The sequence below is a fragment of the Solea senegalensis genome, linkage group LG6 (genome assembly GCF_019176455.1).
Source record: "Solea senegalensis isolate Sse05_10M linkage group LG6, IFAPA_SoseM_1, whole genome shotgun sequence".
NCBI classification, from domain to species: domain Eukaryota; kingdom Metazoa; phylum Chordata; class Actinopteri; order Pleuronectiformes; family Soleidae; genus Solea; species Solea senegalensis.
The window spans coordinates 22,187,429-22,203,789 of NC_058026.1; positions in this window are offsets into that span (position 1 = coordinate 22,187,429).

Sequence of the window (16,361 nt, forward strand, 5' to 3'; positions counted from 1 at the left end):
CGGGTCATGGTGTTCAGTGATCCAATGGCATTCGGGATGAGAGGGATCGTTTTTTCCTAAGCACTTCCTCATATGCACAACTTAATTGTTTCTGTCTCATACCTATGATTTTTGAGGCTATATTTACTATTCTGTGCAGCTTGCTTCTTCCTTTTATGTTTAGATTACCACATTGCCATGTTAAAAGTTAAGATGCCCTCTATCAGGTTCTTATAAACTGTTTCCATAATATGCTCGCTCACTCTAAAGGAGTTGATATATAGTCAGTGTTTTCACTGAAATTGAGGTTGCAATCAATATATGGACCTAAATACAGTATTTGAACTTGTTTATTACCTCCACAATTGCACTGGGTCCTTTACATGAAAGACAAGTTCCTGTGTTTTTGTTACATTGATCTCTAAGAAGCTTTCATCGCACCACTTCAGGAGAGATGACACACATGCTCTGTATACTTCGTCTCCCAAAAACTTTGGATGATTCACCTCAATTTGTTTTCGTGTGGCTATCCCTTTACTGTCTGAACTCAAATGGCACTCAGTAGAACGCATACATCAAGCTTTATATAGCTCAGCCAACATCTGGATCTGCCCCCCAAAATGTAGTCCCTCCTTGTCCCAAACCCTCATCCCTTCACAAAAGCTGTTTTGGTTTTTAATAATCCTGCAAACAAACAAACAAAACAGAAACCTCATGAGATGGGCTCAGCTGAAAACATAACCATCTTGGCAGAGGTAATAACCAAATGCTTATGGACAGGATCAGTCTGTACAGGCAGCAGACAGAAATCCAAAAATCTGTTTTAGTCCTCAGTACACATAAAATAATGATAGCATAGTATAATAATAATACAGTCTGATATGACTAATATTAAGCTAAATAATGCTTTAATTTGAGGCATCTGGATTTCAGTTACACTCTTTTCACGTTCTGGCTGAGCTCTCACTGATCACATGCTCGTGTAGCTTTAGAAACAACTACAACTTCCAGACTGTAGATAAACGCGGTTTACATCTCTAACTCTGTCCAACATTCACACCCACTTAACGCTGGTTTTGGTCGACAGTGTGGAAGTGTGAGAGGAGCCGGCCGTGGTACTCGTCTCCTGCTCTCTTCTCCTTTACTTGTTACGCATGTGTGGCACGTTCCATGCAAACACGCCGCCCTGAAATTGTATGAACTCAAGCCCCTTGTCCCCGCAAATGACAGCCAGGTTTTCACTTCACCTTCTCCTTCACATTTGATTTTCCCATGTAGTCGGACTGTGTGTCTTACGGACAACTTCTGAGTGACGACAGGCCAGCTGCCACGGAGCAACTGTGGCTCAGGAGGTAGAGCAGGTTGTTCATTAATCACGGGGTTGGCAGTTCGATCCTCCTCCTGTCGACCAGTCAAAGAGTCTCTAAGCGGGGGCGTGAACCCCAAATTGCACCAGATGGGCATGGTGGCATGTTGTATGGCAGCTCGGTGAATGTGTGAATGTGTGAATAAGGCAAAACAGTGTTGGTAGAAAAGTGCCACACAAGCAAGATCAAGTCAGTGAGAAAATAAAGGTTGTGTTTTTGTCACTTCAGTACATATATATCATATCCTATACATTCTGCAATTCATACTGTATTATATCTCTGCGATACATCATTTAATTTAATTTAATTCAAATATTTAAATTATTTATCTATATTTGTCTTTATTCTTTTTCTTCTTCATATTTGATATTTCTTCTTTTACATTTCAATCTAGTTCTGATACCTTTATTTCTAGTTGTATACTTTGTTTTTCAATACTTTACACCAGGTGTAAAGTTTGACCTTAAGTGGGCTGGACCAGTAAAATAATTACATAATAACCGATAAACAACAAGAACTTCAAATGTTTCCCCTTTGTTTTACATTTAATGAAATGTCTTAATACAAAACATGTTAACCTGACATTTCATGAGAAAAATAAGTGCAATCTCAACAATATTATGCTTATATACTATACTTATATACTATATATACTATATATATACTTATATACTATACTTTACAACTGACACATGTAAATTACATCTTACAGATCACAGTGGATCTACAAAGGCACAGAACATTTAGTCACAGGTATCTGGAACTGAGAAGTATAGTATTTTCACTAATTCATCCTGCGGCCGGATTGGACCCTCTTCTGGGCCGGTTCTGGCCCACGAGCCGTATGTTTGACACCCCTGCTTTATACACCCCGGTTTTTGATGGCTGGAGCAACTGTGGCAAATTGACTTTCCCTCTGAGATCTAAAAATCTCTGATGACTTTTGCATAATTAACAGTAATTAACAACCTCGTCGCCCCTAAAAAAAAAACATGTTTTTAGAGTCTAAAATTGAGATCCTGTTACTTCACATGAAGGTATTGTGTCCTTCACTCGGACATGAGCAAATATTTAAATATAAAGCAAGTTTAATTTTTTCATCACTGCCTCTGACTGTCATACAGCCGTGCTGCAACACAAGTAAACTAGTGTAGATGGAAGTAAACAGTGCAGGTGTTTGATTGGCTTTATTTTAGCCAGTTCAGAGCCACTAAACCATCTACAAAATATCAGGAAATGAAATGTGTGACGTGTAAAATGCAGAGGAGCATATCATCCACAGATCCAGCAGATTTGGTCAGAATTAGATAAGGGAAAATTAAAAGGGCTTAAAGAAGGAGAACATTGAAATAGGAGATAAAGGGAGTGAGAATAAAGAAAGAGCAGATTTAAAGGGAGATCAGTTTGAATGGGAGAGACACTCTGACACATTGTGTAAGAAACAAAGAGGGTGAAAGATACATGGACACGGATTGAAACGGAGAGGAGATGTAAGGAAGATGATGATGATGATGACGATGACGTCCGATGTGACTGTCACACAGGCTGGCAGTGTTGCTTGGTCACAGACAGAGACAGAGGCAGAGGCAGAGGCAGTGCACTCATAATTCAGTCTGATGTAGTGCTCAGGGATAATAAGCAGTATAATTTTCTGTAAGGTGTGAGCAGACTGCATAAGTGGGACGTGTCTGCATCACGTCTCAGCCTCGGTTCTGTTGCTTTCAGCTCTGTTCAGTTCATTTCACTTTTTAATGAAAATGCATCACCTGTTAGTTAGCTCCGTTGAGTTCAGTTGAGCCCACTTCAAATGGCTTCACCTCAGTGTGGACCATGATTATGGCACATAATCCATTTGCCTGTATAATATAAAGAGATTGCAAACAAAAAACACCGATCTGTGGAGTCGCAGAATTCAGAGGCTTTCATGAAAGAAAGCTTTCAATGATGCAGGACGTTATGACAAAGTCGCTGAAAATGTTCATTCGTCATCGGCTATAAATGGAAAGGCTGTTTTTGTTCACCTTTGTGAGATCGAGGGCACAGAAATGACTAAGTGCAGTAACTCTCCTGTTCCTGTACTTATCATTGTTATCACTGTAACATATACAGTATGTGTGTGTGTGTGTGGTGAATCTGGAAAGCTTGGCAGACACAGTGAGAGTAAATCATCATGTAGGGTAGCAGATTTATCATTTATTTTATTATATATGTGTTTTTCTTATCTAACTACAGCCATGGCCAAGTGGTATCCCACTCCCATTGCTCCCCAGGTGCTGCTCCTAATTGTAACATGACCAACAGAGGCCGCCAGAGGCTTGTTGCGTGAATGGGGGGGAAGTCTGCCATCTCTGATTGCCTTGTTTATCCAGACTAAACCTGCTGACTCTTTCTTAAATCCCCCCCTTCATGCATTAAACCTTCGTTGGCATGGCCCGACCATCAGCTCATGCCACGGTAATTGCCGCTTGTTCTAGGATGGTGCAGGGCAATAAACGTGTCAGCACACATTACAATGTGGGAGAGATGAACAGGAAGGAACACTCTGCCTTCCCGCCCTCTCATCTTAACGGCATCTATCTCCTGCATCGCACGTCCCCAGACAGACAACTCATCTTCATCTTACCATTAATTCTGAACAGGAAGGGTGACATTGTGTCCATCATGACAGCTTTATGGAAATCAGGATCCTTTGTGTCCTACCTCATTATACAAACATCTATCCAGCTTGCCCCCGATTGTCATTAGGTGATAATTTGATGCTGAAATCTTGTCAGAGGTGCAGCGAAGGTGTACATTTGTTGGGTAATTTCCATAAAATGGGGCAAATAAACACCAGTCGGAAGTAATGACGGCGAGACTGTTCAACAGAACAGCTGCTGGGTATTTATTTACCTGATATTTTATTTACCTGTGTGCCTCATCCAGCTGTGTTCTCTAAGGAGCACAGCTTAAGGGGCTGTTTAGGTGTCGCGCCTAAGAAATGTGTGGGATACCTTTTGATGTGTTGTTTATTCAAGTGACTTGGTGATTACACTCCTGATGTGCCTGTTGTTACCAAGAAACCAAAACTTGTGCACCAAAAGATGATAATATGACTCTACTCATTCCCCTGAGGAAATAGATCAAAAAAACAAAGACATTGCAAACCTCTCTCGCTCCAACTTCAGATGGTGACACAAAGGCGACTTCTGGGCAAGTCTAGGCTGCACAGAAGAGATGGTCACAACAAATGTGTATCACGTTTAAGAAGGTTTATTGTCAGAAACTGAATCATTTTGTTTTCTTAGCTTTACAATAAGCCTTTTACATGTAGTTTAGTCAAAGGCCTTTGTTTGTGGGGGCCGTGTGCAAACAACAGCCCGTTATATTTGGTGACGGTGACCTAGTTTTACTAAGTAAATGAATCCAACTTTACAACATCTGTTGGACGACTCAACATTTATATTGGCCATCATATCCTTTCTGTATGTGAAGGTCACTGTAAAACTGTGATGTGATTGTGAGCAGAGCTCTCTGTTTGTGCTGATCTGCCGTCTCACTATTGCTGTTTTCAATTCAAACCAGAGTCCGTTTCCTTGGGTAGTCTGCTTCACTTGGGCAGGTGTCTGACACAGACCCAACAAGCGAACTCTGGTCCACCTGAAAACATGGGTGTCAGTTCGCTTGCAACTGAACCTGGGTGTGGTTTGTTTACAGTGGGAGACGCATCTAATGGACTATCCAGTGAACCAAAGAGGGGACGTGAGGATAGCTCGCTGCCTCGCCTGCTGCTCATACTAGGTTTGAACACCAAAGTAAAAACACAGAGACCCCACGACTGCATAAATCTGGTGTTCCTCCATTGTTTGTTTTTGTGGGGAAAACAAGCTGGCTGAAGGGGATGGATTTCCATTTTCGGTCCTGACCAGTCGATGAGCCAATGAGTTTTCTTTATCCTCATGCTTTTTTTTTCTTCTTCCTGTTTTCAGGCAATACCGTTTTTGCCCGCTTACAAAAGTGCAGTGTGAAAGTGAACCAAACCCAATGAAGGTGTGACATTTTTCGGCATTCTCCACCTAATCAAAGCAAGTCCCCCGGACTATGAATGTGCCCTAAGTGTGCAATAGATGCTACATGTGATTGGCCCCTGACTGTCTATTAAAGCTGCTGCCCTGTTTTATATATGTCTCCCTCTGCTTTCAATTAACACAGCACCAGCACCTGCATGGCCTCTGAGAATTCATTAGGGAGCCCCTCGTCATACAGCCGACTAGTACCAAAGGGACAGGCCAAGAGGGAAGAATCAATTTGGAGGCTTGCAGGAGCTGGTGGAATTATCAGCCTGTGTATGAACGGCTGGCTATCAATAAACTCTGTCGTGGGCTGAACAAGGTGGTGGGAGGTGACTGAGCAATTTGGGGGTCGGCACTTTAGAAGGCGGGCAGACTGTGTCTAAAGTGGAGGTGGGAGAGTGACTGCACATCAGTATGGGGCGATGCAGTTTCTCTGTCCTGCAATAAAAAGCTGAAATTGAGCTTATGGTGCAGGTGATGTAAGGTGACAGTGCAGCACAAATGCACAACAACATCATTAGCTGTGGTGTTTCCCCGACATGAACTGCTTCTTCCATTTTGTTTCATGATAATCAATCAGTTTTGTGCCGCTGCAGAGAAACAGACCAGAACCGGCTTCAATCAGCAGCACAGCCCGTCAGGCATTTTTATAAAAGGCTGATATTTTGACACCAATCTATTTTTTTTTCTTTTATGGACTGATTTATAATGTTGTTTGTTTGTTTATTGGCGTCATCAAACATGACATCTTCAGTGTCAAAGGACTAAATATAGTCTCTTCACCTCAGATGCGTTTGTGATATACTGCTCTCATTCTGCCAATAAAACACATTATTAGCAGAAGGAGAGTTGCAGAGTATACTCAAAGATTATGATTCTTTTTTAATGGGATATTTTAACATCAACTGGGGGCACGGATAGAAAGTGTATCTCATCTATCCTAATCCATGTAGTCAAAAGAAGAACTAAAATCTCCTTGTATAGTAATGAACCTATTGTATGTTCGGTGTATATTATAACTCACTATTGTAACTAAGAAGCGCTTCTTAATTCTCAACTGCTCAGATTTTAGTAGTGAATTGGAAAAACCTCAAAACAGTCTGACCTAATTGAATTATTCAGTGTAACGTGATGAACACCAATACATCATGTTGAGGATGACGGTATTTAAAGGACTGAGAAAAGGCCAACACTAACTTCCTTATATGTATTATTGGCGACGTATGAGGCAATGCTGAAACTGATCTGGAAACAGATTAAAACCTGAACAGGAAAAGGAAAGCACTTAGACCTGGACGCAGATGGAACGCTGACCAAAGCCCGTGGAGATTACCCAAGGCCTTCTTTTACATTATTGATTCTGTTGCTGCTCAAGCTCTCTCTCCAAGTCTCTGGAAGACATTTCACGAATCAAAATGATTTCGATCACTGAACATCTTTCACGTTATCGCTGTGGTTGTAGTTTTGTGTATATACTGTATATTATTTCTATATTTCCACAGTTTTTATTTCTTCCTGTTGATAGTATGTAAATATCTTTACCCCAACAACACCTGGGCCTTTTGACAGTTTACTGAGATATATTAATTAATCAATTAATTAAATTAAGCTTATATAACTATTCTTGATATGACATACTCAATGTACTGTTGGGTAAATAATGCACAATATTTAATAAACTGACAATATCTTGACAAGATCTTGTTATGAAAACATATCTGTGTATATTAATGTGGCGCTACTATAGTAAGACTTTATTTTTCCTTTGTAAAATGTAGTGCAGATAAAGTGTTGTTGTCTAAAGTAGCAGAAAATGGAGTACACATGTTAACTTAAGGTTACGTACTTAACTAAATACACTATTTTCCAGCGCTGTTTGTATTATAGGTGCATGTGTGACTGTAACAGGGTGAAAAGTTACACATCATCCAAAGAAGCTTCAGTGATATTGTTTTTGTTTTTTTTAGACACAACCTGAAGGTACAGACAATCAATACTCTCGGAAATGTATTCATAAATAATGCAAAACCTATTACTGTCCACTGACATTAGAAGTGTCACTACGGTTATTTATTGCTGTTTGTTCAGGAAACATTGACGGAGCGATGAGCTTCATGCTGTTTTACAGCAAGCCAGAAGAAGATAACCACGCTGCCGATGATAACAATAATATGATGAAAAAAAAAAATTCAAGTCAAGACAAGACAAATAACAGACATTCATGGTGAGAGTGAAATACTGAAGCGAACAAGAGAATGACAATAAAATCTGAACCAAAACAAACACAACAATCAGCTAAGAAAGACGTACAACTGAAGTCGGTACAGTGTAAAAAAAACGAAGGAAATAATGTTTGCATATGAAACAAATTACTCAAAGACGATCACAAACCTGTCTGACTCAGGTCTTTTAATTTTTTGTGTTTATTTTGTAAGAGTGTGACAATGTCTAATAAACAAAAAGTAAATTACTTTCTAAAGTCATTCCCACTCATTAACCCCCAGAGAATTTTAGCTACATAAGAATGTGCAATATAGAGTGTCTTATATTCTTTTTTTCAGCACAACCTATAGACGATCTGATAACAAAAAAAAACTTTTCACCAGCTATATAAACACACCTGAGCAAAAAGTACTCAAAATGTTGAAATTTGGACAGTTCAAAGTTCACATGGCTCGTTTTTATGAACAAAAAGTCTGTTTTGTGACTGATTGTCTGTTTATGTCGCTACTAAATATACAAAGATGTTTTTTTAAATTTTTTAAAGCCTGAATATGTGACCTACAAACACACCCCAGGATGTCCATGAGCATGAGCACTAAAGGTTAGATACTTGGAGGGACACTTTTTTCTCCTTTTGTTATATTTTTCCAAAGTGTTCAATTTCATATAGAAAATCAAGGTCCATGAAGGTACCATCATTCTATTATAGCATTATAGAATATACAAGAACATCACAAATAGAACAGAATCCATATGCATGCATCCATACACTGTCACCACTAAACCTTACACTTTGTATGTATCTGCACAAATACGCAGGTAAACAAACACAAACACTGTGAATCTAAAGCCAAGTTCATGCCAGGTGCCAGTAAATGGTATACACTGATTATTGATTTTTTTTTTTTGTAATATATGCATTGATTCCTATATGTTAAAGTTCCACTATGACCTTAATCTCACTTTAGCGTCTTCTCTCATTACTCTCAGTGAGCAGAGGAGACACTGTTGACTTCCTGCTTCCAGCCTGTGCACGCTCTTTTCCCTGAAGGAAGAAAGTGTGCACGCAATTCCCCACGAGATCTTAATTACCACACTCAGTGGTAATGACGCTGTGGCAGCCAACACATGGATCCATGAAGAACAATTTCACTATTTAAGTGTGACTCACACATTTTAACAAGAACCCTGTCATTTAAATAGCATGTCAGGCCTTTTTTTTTTACAGAGAAATCCCACAGCAGTTTGAAAGTGTGTGTGTGTGTACGCTGATGCCTGTCTGCCCCAGAGAGAGAGAGAGAGAGAGAGAGAGAGAGAGAGAGATCTGATTCTCCTGTCTTACTGTATCTCTCTCTCTCCCTTATGCTCGCTCATCATTTTAAATGTCTGGTCTGCCGCTGAGGTGGAAGGCAGGGAACATGCATCATTTGAAGGCCACTGAGCCTCATTCACTCCCCACTTACAAAGCAGAAGTCATGGGCTGGGCTTGTTAGAGGCTGGTGTATAGATGTCTTTTATACCTGCATTATAAAAACAAGCTCTCCCACTCAAGCATCCTTCCTTGCTGCTGCTTCTCTTTTACTCTCCCTCCTAGGAATTGAACAGGGCAGGAAAGATGGATGTGGAGGACACACTCGCACCCCCTTTTACTGAGCAAATGGATGGATGCAGTGTTGCCTGTCGTCATTTAACACGAGGCGGCCTGTTGTGCTCCTTATCACATCTAATCAGTCACTCCCACTGTACAGCATGGATTGAGAATTGTAAAACGGACACAATTGTCATTAGGCTTTAACCATTAGTTGTTGAAACAAACCTAGAAAATGTAATTTTTTTGCCGGTAATCATGCCGCACCGACTGTTTGAGACACACACACACACACAGCTCTCTGCACCGACAGCCTATTATTTGTCTGTTCAGTTCTGCAGGGCAGAACATTCACTGCTTTGTTCGGCCACACCACACTCAGCTCATTTCTTTTCAAATCTTCGGTTCAGTGATATTTTTAAGAGGATGGAAAAAAAAAATCTATATTTTCAATGAGCGAGATGAGAAATATCTTTATTTTCAGTCTGTGAGATAAACAAAAACATTGAGTTGTTGTTTTTTAATGCATTACGACACAGATGAACACGACAAAGGTTTAATTCATGATAAGGGCGAGAAGAAGGAAGCGCACTTATTGGTTAGGATTTGATTTTCAATAATTCCAAGGTACAGCATATTCCATGGCCTATGGCTTTAGAGCACGCTTCGCAGTCTGAGAGAAAAACCAATAAAGGCAAGCTTTATGTTCTGTGAAATTAAATTCAACTTACAGCCTTATATTTTTTTTGTTCATTTGTTTTGCCGTCCTCTTTGCTATATTGCCTCTTGAAATACATACATCTGATTGCACATTTTCTGATTTCTTTATCTGCTGTGCATTTGTTTTTCATGAGTTATTCAGTGGTCAGTGAAACTGTGTTCTGGTTGTGGTTTTCTTGATTTATGGGAGAACAACAGGCCCTTGTAGGAAAAGCAGTTGTGTGCGACGTCAGTCGTTGTTAGGCATTGGAACGAACATGTCAGGTCTTGGTCGCAGATTCTTCTATCCCTGTTTCTCTCTCAGCTAGTGTTGGTGCTGTGGCTCCAGGTGGCGCTGTTGTGAGTCGGACCCTTGTTTTCCTTCATTTAAAAGCGGTTGTTGTTTGCACATTAATCATTTTCAAACACACTGTGACAGAAATCAACACCCTCTCTTACAACCTTGTTATAATAAGTGTTCCATCATCACATCCACAAAGGTCCTCTTGGTTCTGGGACCCACTCACACCAAACCAAATGCCAAATTAGTTTATTACCCAAAACAAAGAGGGTTTATAAAATGCTGCTTGTATTTTTTATGAACATGTTTAATATCATTGCTTCTTCAAGTGCATGTTAAAAGTCTGTTTTTAGTCGGACTAAGATGATAGTTTGGTTTTCCTAATGTCATGTTAGTCTGACTAAAATTGAGCTACTCTTAGTCAGACTAGTGATTATTTGTGTTCATTTTATGCAGAAAACTGCTGCTCACTCCACATTTTCTCTTCTTTCTTGGACCATTCTCTGTAAACCTTTGAAAATCCCAGTAGCTCACCCGGTTTGTGAAATACTCAGATCCAACCCGTCTGATCCCCGGGGCACAGATGTGTACTGCCCACTGCTCCTCTCACCTATCACTGACTGGTGTGTTTCTTTCTCATTCTGATGCTCGGTTTGAACCTCAAACATGTCGTCGTGCCTAAATGCATTGTGCTGCCGCGATGTGATTGGCCGATAACATATGTGTGTTGAGAAGCAGATGAAGAGGTGTACCTAATAATGTGGCTGAGGGCGAGCGCTACAGAGGAATAGAGAGACTTAGTCATAGATGAACTTGAAATCACTTTTCTTTAATGAGTGCAACTTTGAGAAGTCGACGCCCCTCTCCCTCGCTCTCTTTCTCTCTGATCTGACGTGTAATTGACATAATAACACAACAGCTTGTTAAGGTGCTTCTGGAGGACAAAACGCCGTGGACTATTTCTGTGGTGATAACATTAAAGGGCTGATACCTCACTGTTCCTCGCCCCTTTGAAGTTGACCAGATGTGATGAATAATGGAAAATCTTTCACAGCCTCCTCCTCCAAAGACGATATTACCTGAGGAAAAACTTTTGCCTCTGACTTTCTCCCAGAGGACAGGTGGGAGAAGTTTTGCTCCAGTGGAAGACGAGCGCCGTTATTTTTTAAGACGCTCTTTTCCTGTAACACTGCTTACCAAGGATCAAAGTTGTTTTTCTTTAATTTGAGAGGTTTGAACCCCTGTCCACTTCAAGCTTGAGCTAATCCTCAACTGAAACTGATTACACTGCTCTCACCAGACACTTGACAAAAACGGTGTTGGACTGCAGTCTGAGCTGAACTGGGGTTTAGAGAGCAGCAAGAAGAGTACTTACATTTAAACCCCTTTGTTGTATTTCACCACTGATGTGAACTCATCCTGCTCTTTCCCGCTGAACCCAGGAGTAACATGAGCATGGCTCCAGAAAAATGCATGATTCATCATATCCCTGCGCTACAGCTAATCACAGCTTAGCTCTGCTTGGCACAGTGATGTGGAAACGTCACCCTGTCCATCTGTTTTAAAGACACACACACACATACGTATGATTGAAAAGCTGTTCGTTTCCAAGGGTTTTATCCTGTTGGACAGTGAGTCTACATCATTACAACAATTCCCTTTATGCCGCTCTGACGTTAGTAATCGCTGTGAGTTTGTCTACTCAGCTTATTTACACATCACAGTTAACAAGCTTGTGTCTATGATGTTGCTGTGTGTTGTCCTTCACGGCTAATTTTCTATCTTGCCTTTGATAGCAGATACCATTAGCACTGTCATTATGGCCTCTCTCAGCGGGAAGTGGGCAAGAATATGTGTGTGCTTCCCCATATTGTGTATGTATCTTAATGTGTGTGTGTGTGTGTGGGTTGTGCATAGTGCCAGTCTGGCCATGCCTGTCTGCAATTACTCTCCTCCGTGGAGACATTAAAATCTACTGCCATGGAAAGATGCCATGGCTGAGACATTCATGCCCATATACAAGTGCTGTGAAGACCCTGGAGTGGTCTGGATTTGCCACATATGCACGTTCCATCCATCCACTGAGAGGCAGGGCAGATGCCAGGATGGGAATTACTTCTTCAGTCTGAACAAATGGTGCAAGAATTCTGGGTGCATTGATGCCATGGCTGCAGTCTTGCGGGTTTGTGTAGTCTGGGACGTGCCAGTTTGAAATCCCTTCAGATAGCACAGAGTACATGCGAGGGACAGTGGAATTAGTCGTGAGGCAAATAGGTTGTAAATGTTAAAATGTTCTTCAGTTGTAGCTCAAGACTGACTGACTTATGTCTGTACGTTGGGTTTTATTTCATATATATATATGTGCAGTTTTTCTCAAAGCTTATGGATACAAAGCAAACTGACATAATGATGTAGCACCACTGGAAATTATAGGGACAGTGGTGCCAACAGTTTAGCCTAAGCCTTTTGTGGAGAGACTTTGTGACTCGTTAGAAACTCGACAACAACGACAACATTCATTCATTCAGTCAGTCATTCAATCATTCATCTTCAACCACTTTATCCTCCAAATGAGGGTCATGGGGACCAATCCCAGCTGACATAGGGCAAAAGGAAGGGTGCACCCTGGACGGGTCGCCAGTCCATCACAGGACCACATAGAGACAAACAACCACCCACTAAATTTTAGTGTCTAATTTACCTAATCCCCAAATATGCATGTTTTTGTACTGTGGGAGGAAACTGGAGAAAATGGAGAAAACCCCCAACATACACAGGGAGCGCAATGACAACACATCCTCTTTTATGCAACTTTTGTATTTTTGTGAGCGCTCATGTCCCTATGTTTCCCTGAATGTATTTTCATTTTTATCCCTTAGCGTCAACCTGCCAAGGTGGAAGTTAGCCTCAGGCTACAACCTGGCATATTTAACATTTTAACGTTTATTAATATGATTGTCCCTTTCCTTATATAAATACTTAAAAGAAAGTGATTTTGTTTTTGTGCCATTTTCCTTGTCTCAACATCCTCCACTGATGATTTGTTAAATCAGAACGTCTCCACTATGTGCTGCCCTCTATGACACGCGTTGCTCCACGACCTTGCCAATATAAAGGGTGCGACGTGGGCAGTGACGGCAAAACAACCCTCACAGCCTCACAGCCACAGCTGGAGAGGCAACACTGTTGGTTGATTCGATTCTGCAAAGAGAAAACAACATTCTTTGTCAGGGAATGTTGTGATATCTCTGTTTGTAATAGGACACTGCAAATTTGATTTTTCACCCACACTGATTCAGATTATATCTTTCTGTTTCTGCCTTCTCTTTACAGAAGTCGGGAGGCCTAAACGATCCCGCTGTCATTTTCTATCCATTTGAAGTTGGCGATTTTCGCGTCTCCGTCTAAAAAGAGTAGACACATTGATTTTAAAATCTTATTTCTGTCTATTACCTAAGGGTTCCACTATATGAGAGACGGTGTTTTTTTGCGAGTTGTCTGCAGGTCTGTTGATGGGAAATGATGGGTAATGTAAACAAACTGTCTAGTGGCTCAATTTTGTTCAGTTTATTGTTTGAAAAAAAAAAAAAAGGTTTGGTGGAGGGTGGTGGTTGGTTCCAGATGCCTTGTGAAATTTAGTTTTATACAAAGTTTTTACTGTTCGTGTTTTTCTGCTACACCCTATGTTTCTTTGAGGCGGTAAAACATCATTTATCAATTAAAATTGTGCATTTAAAGACCCAGTGTTCGTTTCCATTTGGCAGAAATGGAATATAAAATAATGACACAGACCACCATGTTTTTAGTGAACTAAACAAACTGTGGAGGGTTATTTTACTGCAGCGTGAATCTTCAGCAAGTACACTGTACCTCTGAGAAAAATACAATATATGTGTCATGATTTTTCTTTTGTACTTTTGTCACTCTGTCTCAGATGTAGGTGTTTGTTTGTGACTTGTCTTGTGTCTAAGATTCATGTTGCATTGGTCAACCTTCGTCGTCGTTCGTCTGGTCCACATTCACTTCCCTTCTTTGTCCTGTTTCCCTCTTCTTTGATTATCTTTCACACCCTGATGCATTTCACTCGTGTTTAATTACCCTGGCCTAAGTCTCAGTACTCTCCCGTTCTCTGATGTGTTCTGTCATATTTGGGTCCCTGTTCCTGTTTCTTTGTGTTCCAAAAGTAATTTTAGATTTTCTCTCATCTGTTGTTCTTTTCTGCCATTGATATTTTTTACCCTTCTGTTTAGTTTGTTTGGTTTATTCATTCAGACTCTGGATTATGTGAAACATGTGGTAGAAATGTTACTTTAAAAAAGTAATTAGTTACAGTTACTAGTTACTTCCCCCAAAAAGTAACGGAATTAGTTACTGAGTTACAAATTATACAAGTAACTAGTTACTAGGGAAAGTAACTATTGTATTACTTACAAGTACAGTTTAAGTGCTCAAAGAATTTAGACCCCACCTCCATCCCCTCTTTAATTACAAAATTGTAAAACATACATATTCATTTATATTTAATGACCTTGGTGGCCACACGGTTGGTGTAGTGGTAGCATGTTCTCCTCATATGTGTGTGTGGGTTTTCTCCGGGTTCCACAGTCCAAAAACATGCAATATAGGGATTAGGTAAATTGTTCACTCTAAATTGACCATAGGTGTGAGCCCACCTATCGCCCTATGTCAGCTGAGATTGGCACAGCACACCCCGCGACCCTCTGGTGGAGGATAAAGCGGTAGATGATGGACGGACCTTTCACGGCCCGCCTGCAGTACCAAACTTTGGGAATCACTGCACTAAAGCATGTATGTACAGTATGTGTGGTTCTTCTCCTCCTGATGCACTGCACCATCTGTTATTCCTCTCTATACTGAAGACACATTTTCAGTACAGATATCTCAAGTAGCCACCAAACCAAAGGCAGTAGTGGAGGAGCAGGTGTAGTTACTCATGAGTGCATTCTTTATACACAAATAAAAATAAGTTATTGTTATAATTGTTGAAACATAATACGTGAAGAGGAGAATTTCTGCTTTCGCCCTTCGTATGCCAAATATCATGCTGCATGTTCTTCCAATTCAAATTTCACCGTCAGCCCATCGGAACATTTTCAAATTAGCACTGCGAAATGGAATTGTTGTCATTTGTTTTGTGGAACAGCTGCTTCCTGCGCTACCATTTAAGTTCTCACAGCAGAAAGATTATTCTTGCATTATTTTACATCATAGTCTCTTTTAACATCTACAGATATTCAAGCTTCGCTGTTGCATTTTGAGCCTTCACATATTCCTGAAAAGCATGGAAGACTTCATCATCACAATGAAAGTGCCGACCGGGGATATCAGTTGGGAAGATGGATAGAAAAGGTACATTTGGCTGCTTCTGCCACCTTCTTGTCCATTTTTTGGTTTTCCTCTATTTTATATTTAACCCGATAAAAGACCCATTGAGATCAAGACCTCTTTTACAAGGATGAGCTGGCCATGTTAATAAATATAAAAACAGGGAGATAACAGTTACAAAACAAACGTTGAAATATAAAAGAGCAAGTAAATAGACAAATAAAGTGCAGGGGTTATGGTTGCAGTAACAATTTAAGAACACAGGCACACAGAGCGGATCCCAGTGAAATAAATATTGATAATTTTAGTTCAGTTTGGAGGGTTTTCCAAGCAGAGGGGGCAGAGAAACTGAAAGCTTTTTTTTTCCCATTTTGATCCAAACACGGGGAGCAGACGGGTACAAAATGTCATTGGAATGTAAATTACAATGGCTTTTTGTTCTCTGAAGAAAAATGCATAAATAAGCAGGAGCCGAGCCAAGAAGAGACTTACAAACCACAGTCACATCAGACATTTTGAGTTTTTGTGGACAGTTATACCTCATTCAACCACTGTTCCTGGTCGAGGTCGAATTTTTTCAACTATCCTCATCGACCTATGAACGGATCAATTTTGGGTCTCTACTGTTCAAAGCCGCATAATGTTCACCGGTTACTCTCTTTTTCTATCTTCTGTTTGTTTTGGTTCTCTGAAAACCGACGCCCACTGTATTTTGTCTACTTTAGGTTTGTAGCTTAGTATATCAAAGAGTGAACAAAGCAGTAAAGACTCAACCTGAACAGCTGAGCAATCAACCGAAACTCCGA